Consider the following 15,865-nt stretch of genomic DNA (forward strand, 5'->3'; position numbering starts at 1 on the left):
TATCTTGGTGCTACAAAAATACCTAATTGAGATGAAAACAAAACCATGTCATTTCCTGTCATGTTATATGAATATATGTTTGTATGTGTACACGTGTAGGGTGACGTTCTCGGCTCAGATTCAGATGCTTCCATGACAGCCTTCTGCCTCATTGCCATGCAAGAATCACGCACCCTATGTGCTGCCACTGTTAATGTGAGTACTGCATCTGCATACGATATTTTCTCCTTTTCCCTCACCTCTTTTATTTACTTGTCTGCCAACTGAGTGGTGAAACCATAGACTGTATAAATAATGGACATAGTCACCGTGACGACACCCATTGGTTTGTGGACTGCCCGTTCGAGGCATTGAGTTCAGTGTTACACTTGTCGCTATCTTGTATCGCCATCAAAACAAAGCAAAAAAGAAAGAGTTAATTCTCAACCAAGAATTAAACCATATCTAATATTTAACATTTTGCATCTGTTTCAATACTGGGATGAAATCATTTAACTCTAATATCCTCCTACTATCTGGTGAAACTCCTCCTAATGTCATGAGCTTTCTCTCTCTGCCCTGTTAACAGCACTAAGTGCTGCAGCTCCAGTCTCGGCTCTGTCTGATCAGCCACATCTGTATCTACTCCTGCAACTAATTAACCTGCCAGCTGCACTGCATTTCCTGTTCATCACCCTCTGTATATAAGCCCTGGCTTTCAGTACCTCCTTGTCAGATCGTCTGCAAACCAGTACCAGTTACCCTGCCTGTCTTCATACGCCTCTGACTCCTACCTGTGATATCGGATCTGCTCAACTACGTCTTTGATCTTCTGCCCCGTGACTCCGGACAATCATCGAGTGTGCCCTGGAACCCACCCCGCCATCTCAGTGAGACGCCTCACAGCTCTGGACTCACACCCATACACTCCCTTTCCCCAAATCCTTCAATAAACTGTTTAACGTGACGCTCTTGTGGTCCTCGTCCTGTTTGGTGTCTGACAGTACGATCTGACCAAAACATGGACCCAGCGCACGTCCCACCCAGCATGGAACCCGACGAACCTGAACAACCCACCGCCATGCAGCGCCTGGAACACACAGAGAGAGAGGTTAACTGCATGACTGATTACATTGCCTCCCTGCTCCAGGTCGGCCATCAACAGCAACAGCAGTTCCAGCAGCAACAGCAACAGATTCAGCAGCAGCAACAACAACTTGCCATGGTTATTCAACTTCTCACCAACCTTACTCCTCCGTCAGCTTCAGCCAGTCTGCCCACCGGCCCAGCTCCCGAGTCATCTGCCCTGGTCACTGCCGCCGCTGTTGCTGTATCCCCAGAACCCAAGATTGGCAATCCAGAGCGGTTCAACGGCGACCCAACTCAGGTACGGGCATTCTTGACGAGCTGCCGTGTCCAGTTTAGCCTGCAACCCCGAACCTTTGCCACTGAAGGGGCTAAAGTAGGTTATGTGATCACTCACCTGACGGGACGGGCTCGACTGTGGGGAACGGCTGAGTTCGAGCGCCAGACCCCTGCATGTGCTACCTTCAACCTGTTCGCCGAGGAGATGCTCAAGGTCTTCGACTTGGGATCCACAACAGCTGAGGCATCACAGACCCTGATGAGTATTTGCCAAGGCAGAAGGACCTTGGCGGATTACTCCATCGATTTTCGAACAGTGGCAAGTCGGAGCTCCTGGAACGTGGAGGCGTTGGTGGATGCGTTCCTCCACAGCCTGGCGGACTACATAAAGGATGAGTTGGTTTCCCATGATCAACCCTCCACCCTCGATGAAGCCATTGCTCTGGCTGTCCGCATCGACCGCAGGATCCAGGCCCGTCGTCGAGAGAGAGGGCGCAACAGTCCATCCACCAGCACACGGAGCAGCCCGACTGCTCTCCCGTCTTCTCCTGCCACACCATCTTACCAGCCGGACCAGCCTGAACTGATGGAAATCGGCCGCGCCTCCCTAACCCCTGCAGAGCGGCAGCGACGCATCACCTCTAACCTGTGTCTGTACTGTGGCGGTGATGGGCATCGAGTCGCCACCTGTCCAGCAAAAGCCGGAGCTCACCAGATGTAGGAGGAATCCGGCTGAGCTCAATGAACATTCAGTCCTCCATCAATCGTAAAACCCTGATCCAAGTCTGTCTTTACCTGTCTGATACAACCCACACTCTGGCAGCCCTGGTGGAAGGGCTTTGCGCAGAAGCAAACATTATGGACACAGAACTTGCTCGTCAGCTGGGCTTGGAAAGCCACCGCTTGTCCGCTCCCGTTCCAGCCCGGGCCCTGGACGGTCACGTACTTGGCACAGTTACCAGCATCACAGCCCCCATCTCAATGTTGGTGTCAGGCAACCATCAAGAGACCATCTGCTTCCACCTACTCTGCTCCCTGGGCCAACCCCTAATCCTGGGCCACCCATGGCTCCATCTCCACAATCCTCACCTCGACTGGGCCTCCGGAACTGTCAAAGAGTGGGGAGATGACTGCCACCTGACCTGTTTGCGTGCTGCCTCGCTGCCCACCAGCTCAATACCCCCCAGCACAGCCCCTGACATTTCTAACGTTCCTGAATGCTACCATGGCCTCCGGCAAGTGTTCAACAAGACCAAAGCCACATCTCTGCCCCCACACCGTCCGTACGACTGCGCCATTGACCTTCTCCCTGGATCTGCTCCACCTAAGGGTCGTCCTGCTGGTGCCGGGTTCTTCTTTGTGGGAAAGAAAGATGGTTCTCTTCGGCCCTGCATTGATTACCGAGGTCTGAACGACGTCACAGTGAAGAACCGGTATCCTCTGCCCTTACTCACCTCTGCTTTTGAGCTGCTCCAGGGATCCACAATTTTCACTAAACTGGACCTTCGTAATGCGTACCACCTAGTGCGCATACGAGAAGGCGACGAGTGGAAAACAGCATTCAACACCCACACCGGCCACTACGAGTACCTGGTAATGCCATTTGGCCTCACCAACGCACCAGCGGTATTCCAGGCTCTGGTAAATGATGTGCTGCGGGACATGCTGAATAAGTTCGTCTTCGTGTACCTGGACGACATCTTGATTTTCTCCAGAACTCTGTCTGAACACACTCGTCGTGTCCAACTGGTCCTCCGTCGCCTCCTGGAGAACTCCCTCTATGTCAAAGCAGAGAAGTGCGAGTTCCATGTTCAGTCTGTGTCATTCCTGGGATACATCGTGGCTGAGGGAAATATCCAGATGGACCCCGCTAAGGTCTCGGCAGTTACTTCCTGGCCAGTTCCGGAGAATAGGAAGAAGTTGCAACAGTTCCTTGGCTTTGCCAATTTCTACAGGAAATTCATCCGGAACTACAGCACCGTCGCCGCTCCCCTCACCACTCTGACCAGTATCAAACACCCCTTTGTCTGGACCCCAGAGGCTAACAAAGCCTTTCAGACCCTCAAGGCCCGCTTCACCACGGCACCCATCCTCCTGATGCCGGATGCAGACCGACAGTTCGTCGTCGAGGTGGATGCCTCGGACATGGGAGTCGGGGCCGTACTTTCTCAACGGGCAGTGGAGGACAACAAATTGCACCCCTGTGCATTCTTTTCCCGCCGGCTTTTGCCTGCAGAGCGCAATTATGACATTGGAAACCGTGAGCTTTTGGCCGTCAAGCTTGCCCTGGAGGAGTGGCGTCACTGGCTGGAGGGGTCCACGGTCCCGTTCCTGGTCTGGACAGATCACAAAAACCTCGAATACATCCGCACTGCCAAGCGCCTCAACTCCAGACAATCCCGCTGGGCCTTGTTTTTCACCAGATTCAACTTCACCCTGTCATACCGCCCAGGTTCACGTAATACCAAGCCGGATGCTCTCTCCCGCCAGTTCCAGAAGGATGAAGCCCCTTCCCAGGAACCTGCACCCATCCTGCCTGATCCCTGTATCATAGCTGCTTTGACCTGGGATGTCGAGGAAGAGGTTCAAGAGGCTCTCCGTGACCATCCCGGCACCAGTGCATGCCCTGATGGCCGTCTCTTCGTCCCTGAGAACTTGAGATCCCGGGTCATACAGTGGGGACACAACTCCTGCCTTGCCTGCCACCCGGGTTCAACCCGCACCTGCCATCTCCTTGCCCAGCGCTTCTGGTGGCCTTCCTTGAGAAGGGATGTCAGAGAATTTGTCCGTGCTTGCCTCACCTGCAACCAGAACAAATCCTCCAACCAGCCACCCGCTGGATTACTCCAGCCTCTGCCTGTGCCCACACGACCCTGGTCCCACGTCTCCCTGGACTTTGTAACAGGCCTGCCCCCATCGGATGGAATGACTGTCATTCTCACTGTGGTTGACCGGTTCAGCAAGATGGCGCAGTTCATTCCCCTCCTGAAGCTGCCATCTGCTAGAGAGACTGCCCAGGTTGTTATAGATCATGTCTTCCGTCTACACGGGCTGCCCAAGGACGTTGTCTCAGACCGAGGCCCACAATTCACCTCTACATTCTGGAAGGAGTTCTGGCATCTTCTAGGGGCCACAGTAAGTCTCACCTCTGGATTTCATCCCCAGTCCAATGGTCAGTCAGAGCGGGCGAACCAGGAACTGGAGAAGGCGCTCCGATGCATGGCTTCCCGTAAGCCCCAGGCTTGGGCGCAACAACTGACATGGGTAGAGTACGCCCACAACTCCCTCACCTGTTCTGCCACTGGTATGTCACCTTTTCAGTGTGTATATGGCTACCAGCCCCCTCTGTTCCCCAGCCAGGAAGGAGAGGTTTCCTGACCGTCTGCCCTCGCCAATGCTCGCCGATGCCGCCGCACCTGGTCACAAGCCCGTGCCACACTACTCAAGTCAGTGACCAGCTATGCCACTGGGGCTAACCGTCGGAGGACACCAGCACCCACTTACTGTGTTGGCCAGAAGGTGTGGCTGTCAGCCAAGGACCTGCCGCTGAGGGTGGAATCACGTAAGCTAGCACCTCGGTTCATCGGCCCATTCCCTATCCAGAGGGTCATCAGTCCAACCGCGGTCCGGCTCCAGTTGCCAGCTTCCATGAAGGTGCATCCCACTTTCCATGTTTCGAAAGTCAAACCAGTGCATGTAAGCCCGCTGGTCCCAGCGGCACCTGCTCCTCCTCCTCCTCGCCTCATTGACGGTGGACTGGTGTACACCGTTCGACGCCTGCTTCAGTCCAGACGGAGGGGTAGGGGCCTCCAGTATCTCGTCGACTGGGAGGGCTATGGGCCTGAGGAGAGAACCTGGGTGCCGACCAGTCGAATTGTGGACCGGACTCTCATCGCCGACTTCCACCGTCTGCATCCGGACCAGCCTGCCATCCGTCGGGGTCGTCCTAAGGGGTCCCGTCGCTCCTCCTGCCCAGTTTCTGACCCTGCCCTGGCCCCTGATGGCACCTCTCAGGCCCCCTCGGAGGATGAGGCCATGGAGTCTGACCGCTCAGAGGAGTTCTGACCCTCCGCCGGCTCCCCCTCCGCCCGCCCAGTTTGATGTTTTTTTGGGACTTCTGGGGCCGTCCCTTCGGGGGGGGGGGGGTTCTGTCATGAGCTTTCTCTCTCTGCCCTGTGAACAGCACTAATTGCTGCAGCTCCAGTCTCGGCTCTGTCTGATCAGCCACATCTGTATCTACTCCTGCACTAATTAACCTGCCAGCTGCACTGCATTCCCTGTTCATCACCCTCTGTATATAAGCCCTGGCTTTCAGTACCTCCTTGTCAGATCGTCTGCAAACCAGTACCAGTTACCCTGCCTGTCTTCATACGCCTCTGACTCCTACCTGTGATATCGGATCTGCTCAACTACGTCTTTGATCTTCTGCCCCGTGACTCCGGACAATCATCGAGTGTGCCCTGGAACCCACCCCGCCATCTCAGTGAGATGCCTCACAGCTCTGGACACACACCCATACACTCCCTTTCCCCAAATCCTTCAATAAACTGTTTAACGTGACGCTCTTGTGGTCCTCGTCCTGTTTGGTGTCTGACACCTAATTTTTTAAAATGATCACTTTTTCCATCATAACAAGGGTATAATATTGTTTAAATCTGGTAAACTCCACCTATATGACCTCATGGGGGCTGGTCTTAGTGAAAACTTCAGATTCAGATCTGAGTAGTGTAAACTTAAATATTTAAGTTGAAAGTAAAGTTTTTTTTTTCTTTTGCTATTTCTGGTGGAATGTAACTGAATACATTTCCTCAAGTAGTGCATTTAAATACAATTTTGAAGTACTTGTGCTTTACTTGAGTATTTCCATACTGTGTACCTGGTTGAATGTTGGTGACATAGGCCCCAACTTCATGAAGTCTTTGTGGTAGTTGAGTGACCTTGTATAGGGATGGATGCAAAATGCGGTCTCAAAGACGACAATGTATTAATGTAGAGTGTGAATATCTTTGGTGGTAAGACATTCAATTCTACAGATTCTATGATGTCATTTAGCAGACGATTTTATCCAAAGCGACGTACATTAAAACAGAGTTAATACAACACAAGCAAAGATGAAATCAAGAAAAAACACAAGAGTAAGTGCCATGGATTAAGTTTGAGTCCATTAGGACGTAAGTGCTTTTAGGTCGTGCAAGTGGTCAGTGCGAACAGTTTTTATTTATTTATTTATTGTTGTCATCTGTGTAGATAAAGTGTGAAGGTGTCCAGTAAAGAGTTGGGTCTTCAGTCTCTTCCTAAAGATTGATAAGGACTCAGCAGATTGGATGGAGTTTGGAACTACCAAGGAGAAGAGTCTAATTTGAGACGTAGAGGCCTTAAGCAAGCGGAGGAGCCAGACGTCTTTCACTCGAAGAGCGTAGTGGGCGGGAGGTTTTGTGGACCTGATCAAGGGAGTTCAGATATGCAGGGGCTGTGCCTGTTGCTGTTTTGCAGGCAAGAGACATGGCTTTGAATTTGATGTGGGATTCGACTGGGAGCCAGTGCAGAGAGATGAGTAGCGGAGTGACACGTGCTCTCTTGGGCTGGTTGAAGACGCACCACTGCGTTCTGGATCATCTGCAGAGGCTTGGTGATGCATGCAGGGAGACCTGCCAGTATAGAGTTGCAGTTGTCTAAGTGCAATATCACAAGGGCCTGTACCAGGAGTTGTGTTGATTGCTCAATCAGGTAGGGTCTGATTTTCCTGATGTTGTATAGCTTGAATCGTTAATTAGGCTATGCATTGAGTCACACTCAATTTGTGTGTGCCCTGCAACCAGAAACATTTGTTCTATGGTGATTCCATGCTTCTTGGCCAGATCTATGTATGCGTTTGTGATGGTACACCGATTTTGATAGTCACAGCCATCACTCCAGACTATGACCTTTTCAATGTTTTGGTTTGCCCCTAGGACCGACCCAAAGTGTTTGCACTGCAGACGGGCAGAGGGAGCCCTCATGCTCCTCCCAGGTGTAACAATACCCATCTTTGTTACCCAGGTTGAAGTCAGTAAAGTTGTGCATCTGTAATTTAGTTTGATAATATATCGTGCTTGCTTTTGTCGTGGGACACAGAAGAATGCACCGAAGGTCCATTGTCCACACTGAAAGTTTGTCACTAGATTCCTATTTACCCTTAGCTTTTTCAGCTTGAGCTTGAGCCCTTCATTTCATGTGAGTAGTAATGGTATCCAGTTATATATTTCCTACCTTGGCAACGATACATACATCACACTGATCTGTTTTTGGAACCAACACGTTATTTCTGCTCACTGAATGTTGCAAAAACTCAAAATCTTACCAAGAACACTTATCTTGTTCCTAATCCAAATGTTATATTTCTAGTCAAAACAATGTCTTTACACTTAAAATAAAAAGAATTTTGCTAACGTTAGCTAGCTTTTACACTTCATCATACCTTGTCGCAGAAGTGTGACTAAAAGTTTTAACACACATTTCTTAATCCCTTTGATTGACTGAAAGTACATTTACTGTCTAGAAAGTTGAAGAATTATGAAATAGCTTACCAGATGAATCAAAGAGAAGACTTCACTTCACTTATGGTCAGCAGAGCCTCTTTCTCATGTGGTAGGCCATCTTTGTATGTAGCAGCAAAAATGGCTAAGTCAAAGAGATGACTAAGGCAGATAGTTATTTTGGACTTGTCAAGTGAGTTGAGATCTCTACTGGCCACACACACAGCTAAGTGGTATGAGACTGGAAATCAGGGACTTTCCAGCAGAGTAACAACAGTTGGTGACAGTTGGGCGCTTTCCTAATAAATAATGTGAGGCACGAATGGCACTGTAATGATTGATGTTGATCTAGTATGATTTAGTATGATTATTGTGAAAAAGATGCTAATGAAAAGTTGATGATGATTGTATGTAAAATGATGAGTGTAAAATGTTGATGAGATTTGATGGAAAAACTGTGTAATGAATGCAGTAAGGTCAGTATCAGAACGTGTGGTAACCGGATTGATCGTTAGAGATTTTGTAATAAGGTGATTGAGACAGGGCGAAGCCAGTAGACAAAGGGGAACTCCAAAGAGGAAGGATCGAGCCGAGACATGGTGTACGTGTGGAACGTGTTGGGCCGAAGGAGACAGGTGAAGAAGAGGTGAGAGGGACGGTCCGAGAGATCGTGCCATGGCAACAGTGGAAACCAGAAGAGAGATGTAACCAATGAGAGGACTGGTGAGGAGTGGCAAGGAGGAAATGCTCTGAAAGAAGGAGCCGCAGAGGATAAAAGCTGTAACACAAGAAATAATCTTGGTCATCCTTCCCGGGGAGCTGCAAGACTCTTCAACCGACTCTCAAGAGCTGAGGACGACACCTGATCGACCACATCGGGGGAAAAAGACTCCAGTTCTACAAGCAAGAAGAAGACAGAGTGAGGACATCCACATCAAGAAAGAAGATTCCAATCTGACCGGTGAAGACGAGAGACGAGTGAGAAGGAGGGTGACCAGACCAACGCCAGTCGATGATCGATTAAAGAAGTCTTCTTTCCAAGTCCACACTGAAGCCAGGACCCAGGGACCAGTCAAGGATCGCTCCAACTCTGGACAGAGGGGAGAGTCACAGCTGAGGCCTGCAGCCTGGCATTGCAGAAGAGTTGTTTGGCCAGACAACTCTCACGTCTCCTTCTCCAAAACCTTCAAGTTTAATACCCAGCTACAGCTTCATTCAACACAGGCAGTTAGGATATCATGGTAAGACATTCAGTAGTTTATAATCATTTTATTATTGAGATTTTTGAATATTTTAAGTAATCACTTTGAAATCAATTTTTGCTGTGAGCTTGCACCTTGCCATACTATCAATAAATTTTCAATTGCATTTAAAGTGAAGTAGTGGACCTTAGATTTTATTTTTTTATTTTTAATCTTTTGGTATTAAAGGACCTTAGATTTTATTTTTATTTTTAATCTTTTGGTATTAAAGGACCTTAGATTTTATCTTTTATTTTTAATCTTTTGGTATTAAAAGGACCTTAGATTTTATTTTTTATTTTTAATCTTTTGATATTGAAAGGACCTCAGATTTCATTTTTTATTTTTAATCTTTTGGTATTAAAAGGTGGTGTGTAATAACTAGGTTTTTATTGGTTACCCTAGCCAAATAATTTTTAACTATCCTTGAGGCTTATTTTCACAGCCACTAAAATTAACCTAGCAAATTCCAAGTGCACAGATCAACAAGAGGAGAGCTGCCATAACCGGGCGTGGCCAGTGTGGTATCTGTATTCCAGGGTTTCTCAACAGGTGCCTCTCTGGAGGATGCAGGATAGGTGTCCGGACCAAGGCAGTCAGAAGCTAGGCGTGTCTCCTCACCACCAGCTTAAATTATAGGTTCCCAAAATACCTGCTGAGATAATATTCTCAGGAAAAAGGAATCTGACCTCTTGGTAGGAAGCTGGTCCAGAAGACCCTTCACAAGGGCAATCTCTGGGATCAAACAGACTCTAAGAAGCGTTCTCAACAAGGCAGGAAGACGCAGCAGTGGTACGAGAGTAAAGTCAGGAGACATCACAATTTGGCCCAAAAATGACTTATTGTACTTTTCACTCCATCACATTTAACTGCCAGCTTCAGTTACTTTTTGGCAGCATTCGATGGCAACCCATAGTATTCAATTTGTATATATTGTATACATTTGCTATTTTTTATAGCACTTTACTTAAAAAAGGGGTTTATTTTAAAAGAAGCTGAACACTCACCACAGACTACATCTCTGATTTTAAATATTGTAGCAGATTGACAAACATACCATTTTGGCACCACAGACACCTCTCTGACAAGAGAGGCCTCATTTATGTTTTTCCACATGAAAACATCTTGCGATGATTCAGCCTCGTCTCAGGTGTTGTATCAGGGACAAATGCTATGGCATCCCTGAACAGAAGTTGTTATTGGAAATGAATGCATTACTGTGATCAGACGGCTTTTGATGTTCACACTTTAATCTTCCCTTTTTATGTTTTCCATATTTTCTCCTTCCTCCTTCCCTGTGCAGAGTCTGCCAGGCAGTATAAACAAAGCAGTGAACTATCTGGAGAGGCGTCTACCCACGCTCACCAACCCATATGCTGTTACCATGACGTCATATGCCCTGGCCAATGAAAACAAATTGAACCGCGGGATCCTCAACAACTTTTTTTCCCGAGGTCTCTAGTATAGAGCACATGAAAAAAATATAAAGATCCAAGAATAATTACTTAGTTTGGTTAATGTTTTAGGGTGATTTTGCTCAATACAGCAATATTAAGAATATGTTGAAGGTTATTCAGGAACTGTGCCATTTACTAGTGATGTCCTTATGAAGCTTCATAAAATCAGAAAATAAATACACATTTTATATAACACATTTTAATTTATTATTTCTTTATTTCTATAAAGTTTTTTCTTAGGAAATTAGGAACTGGTGAATAATTGGAATGGATTAAAGTGTTACCAAGTACATCAGAGTAATACAAATATATTTGTATGTGTCTTACAGAGTTGTCCCACTGGCCAACACCTAGAGGAGGTGTTATCACACTGGAGGCCACAGCTTACGGCCTTCTGGCTCTGGTCAAAGCCAAAGTAAGTATGTCCTGCTTGTGTGTGTTTCACCACACTGCAACAGTAGTTGACATCTATGCTACCTCACTAAAAGGTTCAGGGTTTGGACACCTGCTTATAGCACATTGCTATTTAAATGCATATCTTCTGTTGCGCAAAGTGAAGGTGCAGATTAGAAATGTTTTTTGTCATACATCAAGAACAAATGTGAAGTTTCCTTTGAAACATAATTGACAATGCAGTTTAGTTGCAGGGGATTGCGATTATTAGGAGACCAGGTGATAAAAACTGATTTAGGTCCATGGAAGGTTTTAGTATTTGTCAGGTTACAGTCTGAAGTATAACACTACCACAGTCAGGACTTGTCATTATTGTCGCAAAGGTTTTTCTATAAATCCAATCCCTGTGAATCTCAATAAATGTCAATCATTAACTTCCTTCTGTTAATAAAGGCATTTGAAGATGCCAAACCTGTTGTCAGATGGTTCAACAAACAGCAGCAAGTGGGCGGAGGCTATGAAACAACTCAGGTAACACACACCTGTCTCTCCATCCTGATACCTACATCTTATGTTAGCTTGTAACCTACTTCTAAATCTTATTTTCTCCCTCCCTCTCTTTTTCTCTCCAGGCTACCATAATGGTGTACCAGGCACTAGCAGAGTACTGGGCCAATGCTGAAGAACCACCGTATGATCTGAATGTGGACATCTTGTTGCCGGGCAGGGCAAGTGCTGATAGGTACCACTTCAACTCGAACAGCCACTACGCCACCAGGACTTCTAAAGTGAGACTCAAAATGGCTCATTAATATCATCATTCCTGATCCTTTCTATACGTTTCTTCTGCTGATACTTGTGTGTGTTTGTCTTTTTCCATATTTAAATTCCCACAGATCAACGATATAAACCAGGATGTGAAGGTGACTGCCACAGGCTCAGGAGAAGCAACAGTCCAAGTAAGTAGATTATATTTTAATATTTAATATTCTGACTTTAATCATCTGTTGATTATTGTTCGGTGCTTTTGAACCTCAGATGAGACCAAAGTCATTTTTGACCATAACCAATATTTTTAAGGTTTTCACCACTTATTAAGATGCACTTTTGTCTATGTGACAGATGGTGTCGCTGTATTACGCTCTGCCTAAACAAAAGGAGAGTGATTGTCAGAAGTTCAACGTGTCAGTGCAGCTCCTTCCAGGTAAATTGGTGCCATCTGTGTTTCCCTGTTTGTCTTTCTTTGTTGTCATTTCATTCGTTTTTTTTCTGGCAAGAATTTTACCTCATGAGAAACAAATAAATCCTAAAATACTTTCGATACTCAACACGCTTTCTTCCTGCAGACAAAAAAGATGGGGATGAGGAAGTATACAAGCTGAAAATAGAGGTTTTGTGAGTACAATGAATAAGTCCTGAAAAGTGTTCTGTAAATCTTAAAAATCTTAAAGGATATTTGATAATGTGCTGCTTTTTTAGCTTTTTGCCTCCTTGTTTAATTATTCTGTCCATTCTGTGTCCAGGTATAAGGACACGGAGCATGATGCAACCATGACAATCTTGGATATTGGCTTGCTGACTGGCTTCACTCCAAACACAAACGACCTGGCCTTAGTAAGAACTTAGAGACAATACGTATGCTTATACCACGTACAGTTTAGTCAGGGTGTATGGTGAGGAGAAATGAGATGTGTTATATGGTGGAGAGAGTTGTCTAAAAATGTGATTTGTGTGTAGTTGGCTAAAGGACGTGCCCGCACTATTTCAAAATATGAGATGAACACAGTCCTGTCAGAAAGAGGCTCACTCATCATCTACCTGGACAAGGTAAGACTTTCTGCCCTCTTTTTCTTTTTCTCTCTGCCTTTTTACTTGTTTATTTATCTCTACCTCACAATTGTTCACAGCTTTCACACACGCGACCAGAGGAGATCTCCTTTAGGATCAATCAGAAGCTTAAAGTGGGCGTCTTACAACCAGCTGCTGTGTCTGTCTACGAATACTATGACCGTGAGTCTCTTAGACCCGGTTTACACTGGTTTTCAAAATGCATCTTGGGTGATCAGATCACAAGTGGACAGATGAGTAGATCGCTGTTCACACCTGTGTGTATCATGCATCTCTAAGGGTGTCCAGCTGACCACTTACTACCTATGCCACTTCCGCTAGAGTGTGAAACTCCCCTGCATACATTTGTGATGATAACAACAATAACTCGAGTCGCTCGTGCTATCTTGCTAGCAATACCCTTGTAAACAGCCCCTTTACAGTATGAGTCATCAGGTTGTTTTGGTCTGAATCTTCTGCTCAAATTGGGATTAGACATCTGTTTTCACTTGCACCCCAACCACGTACATCAGTGCTTCCTTCCATTTTTAACAACATTGGCACTCCGTCATCAAAACAACCACCACACAGCCTGCATTATTCTTGATCCTTATCAAGGACGCATCAGCGTTTACACTACAAAATATATGTGGTCAAATGCATTCTAGACCACCTCGCCAAATGGTTTGAGCTATCCGATCATGATCAACATCTTGGACCTTGTTTACAATCATTAGAAACACATGATTCCTCCATATACTTGTCTGCCAATACATGGAGAGTAGACAGCACTGTGGATAAGCAGGCATTATCACATTTTTAAACAACTTAATGTATATTTTCAAATAAATATTTTCAAATATGTTTTTGGTTGCAGCAACACCTTGTGTGAAATTCTACCATCCAGAGAGGAGAGGTGGACAGCTGCTGCGACTCTGTAAAGGAACTGAATGCACATGTGCTGAAGGTAAAAATTATGACTTAAAGTCTGTCCACTGGAAAGACTAGATTTATTATTATTATTTTTATTTATTAGATGGTTATTATTATTATTATTATTATTTGTATTTATACATTTCTCTCTTTATCTGTTTAGCTCTTGGTACAGCTTGCTGCCTTACTGTAAATTAATGAGATTTAAGATGCTGTTTCCTCAGTACTTGTTTTTAATGTTTTTGTTTTTAATTATCATTGAATGTTGTGGTGGGTGGCTGGTGTGTGTGTGTGTGTGTGTGTGAAGGGGGGATTTGTGTAGTTTGAAGCACTTTTTGTTACATTTTATTCATATGAAAAGTGCTATACAAATAAAGTTCGATAGATTGATTGATTGATTGATTGATTGATTGATTGATTGATTGATTGATTGAGGTGAATTTATTTGCGCCTATTGTATACCTCCAGAAAACTGCAGCATGCAGAAGAAGGACGTGATTTCTAACGAGCAGCGCACAGCTAAAGTCTGTGAGAGTACACAAACAAGCAAAATAGATTTTGGTAAGTGTGAACTGTATTATATAGTGCTTTAGTTTTTTTAAACGTATGTGTGTGTTTGTGTTAGTAAGCGACTGACAGAATCAGTAAGCACAGGAGCAAGTGAGATAAAAATCTGTAACTTGTCTGTCCACAGCTTACAAAGTGAGACTGGAACAGTTTAAAGACGAAGGGTCCACTGACATTTACACAATGCGGATACTGGAAGTCATCAAAGAAGGTTTGTTATCTATGTTTAAACTGTTTTAAGTCTACTACCTCCTGATGTTTCTTTATGTGCCTTAAAGATGAAGGTGACAATTTGTTTGCCTTCATGTCCACATTGAATCCCAGTGGTGTTTCCAGTCCAACTCTCTCGGCAAGAAATTGAATGAACCTGTTTTCCAATATGTCCAACTAGTACTTTTAGCATGAATCCACTGGGATTTGTTTTGTACTGCACCTTTAGCTATGATATAAATAATTGCCTTTTCTATGTTTTCCTATATTTGAACTACAGGAACCTATGATGTGGGTCCTCTTAATAAACAGCGCACTATCCTTAGTTACCCGCACTGCAGGGACTCTTTAAATCTGAGGACAGGCAAAACCTACCTTATCATGGGCACATCCAATGATATTCATAAAGATGACCAATCGTAAGTTTATTCTGTGTGCATTTAAACATTTCTACTATTCACTGCTTGCTTTATATGACTAAATCAAGTCTATTTAAAGAGTCATTAAATGTACAGTTTTTTTAAATTTAGATAGTTGGTCACATGTTGAGCTAACAAATCTTTCACTTTAACATCTCAGGTATCAGTATGTGCTCGGTGAGAGAACCTGGATCGAGTACTGGCCCACTAATGCTGAGTGTCAAACTGAGGAACACAGAAATGTCTGCTTGGGCATGGAGGACATGGTCCAGATGTACCAAATATTTGGATGTGAGCAGTAGTGAAGCTCAAGGAAATCAAATGTTACTTTGAATTTGTTGTTATTTTGCCTCATTCTCATTATGTAAAGCTTTTACTGCTATGAGAAATAAGTGCTTACAGTATTGCATTGTGTTGATTAAAATGTAATGCTCTCCATGTCAATCTCTGTGTTTTGTGTACAGATTAACTTTTAGTTAATGTAGACAATTAGATACTAGTGATAACTATTATGTTGATTAATCTGGACTAAATTTTGATACGTTTAACTAGAAGTGAAGTTAAAATAAACTCAATAACGTTAAGGTTGATAGTTGCAACTTGTGTGTACTAAGTCAATGTGAGAGGTTCACTATTTAAAAAATACATGGCCCATATCATAAATGAACAGTAGACATTTAGAGTGAGAACTGAGTAATATATAGCTTATTAGATTTGCCACAAGTCAAAAATACATAGTGGACATGTTGGCTTGAAACTAGGGAAAGTTAGTTGTTGATATCTGCAATTGGTATTACTGCTGACTAAATGCATGTCTCTTGCATCCGTCATAGGTCATTATATCGACAACCTCTTGTATAGTAAGCCATGCTGTCAGAGCTGAAATGGCTCAGGTATCTCAATGGCCCTAGACTTACATTTATTTGACCCTCTGGTGGAACATTTCAATAGATGCAGGA

The 15,865-nt window shown here is 44.9% G+C and overlaps 1 pseudogene; it reads left to right on the forward strand.

The window, feature by feature from the left end:
- LOC131979187 (complement C3-like) overlaps positions 1-15,344 on the forward strand; it is a 55,369-nt pseudogene extending 40,025 nt beyond the window's left edge.
- The last annotated feature ends 521 nt before the right edge of the window (positions 15,345-15,865 follow it).

Source organism: Centropristis striata, chromosome 1 (genome assembly GCF_030273125.1).
Source record: "Centropristis striata isolate RG_2023a ecotype Rhode Island chromosome 1, C.striata_1.0, whole genome shotgun sequence".
Taxonomy (NCBI): domain Eukaryota; kingdom Metazoa; phylum Chordata; class Actinopteri; order Perciformes; family Serranidae; genus Centropristis; species Centropristis striata.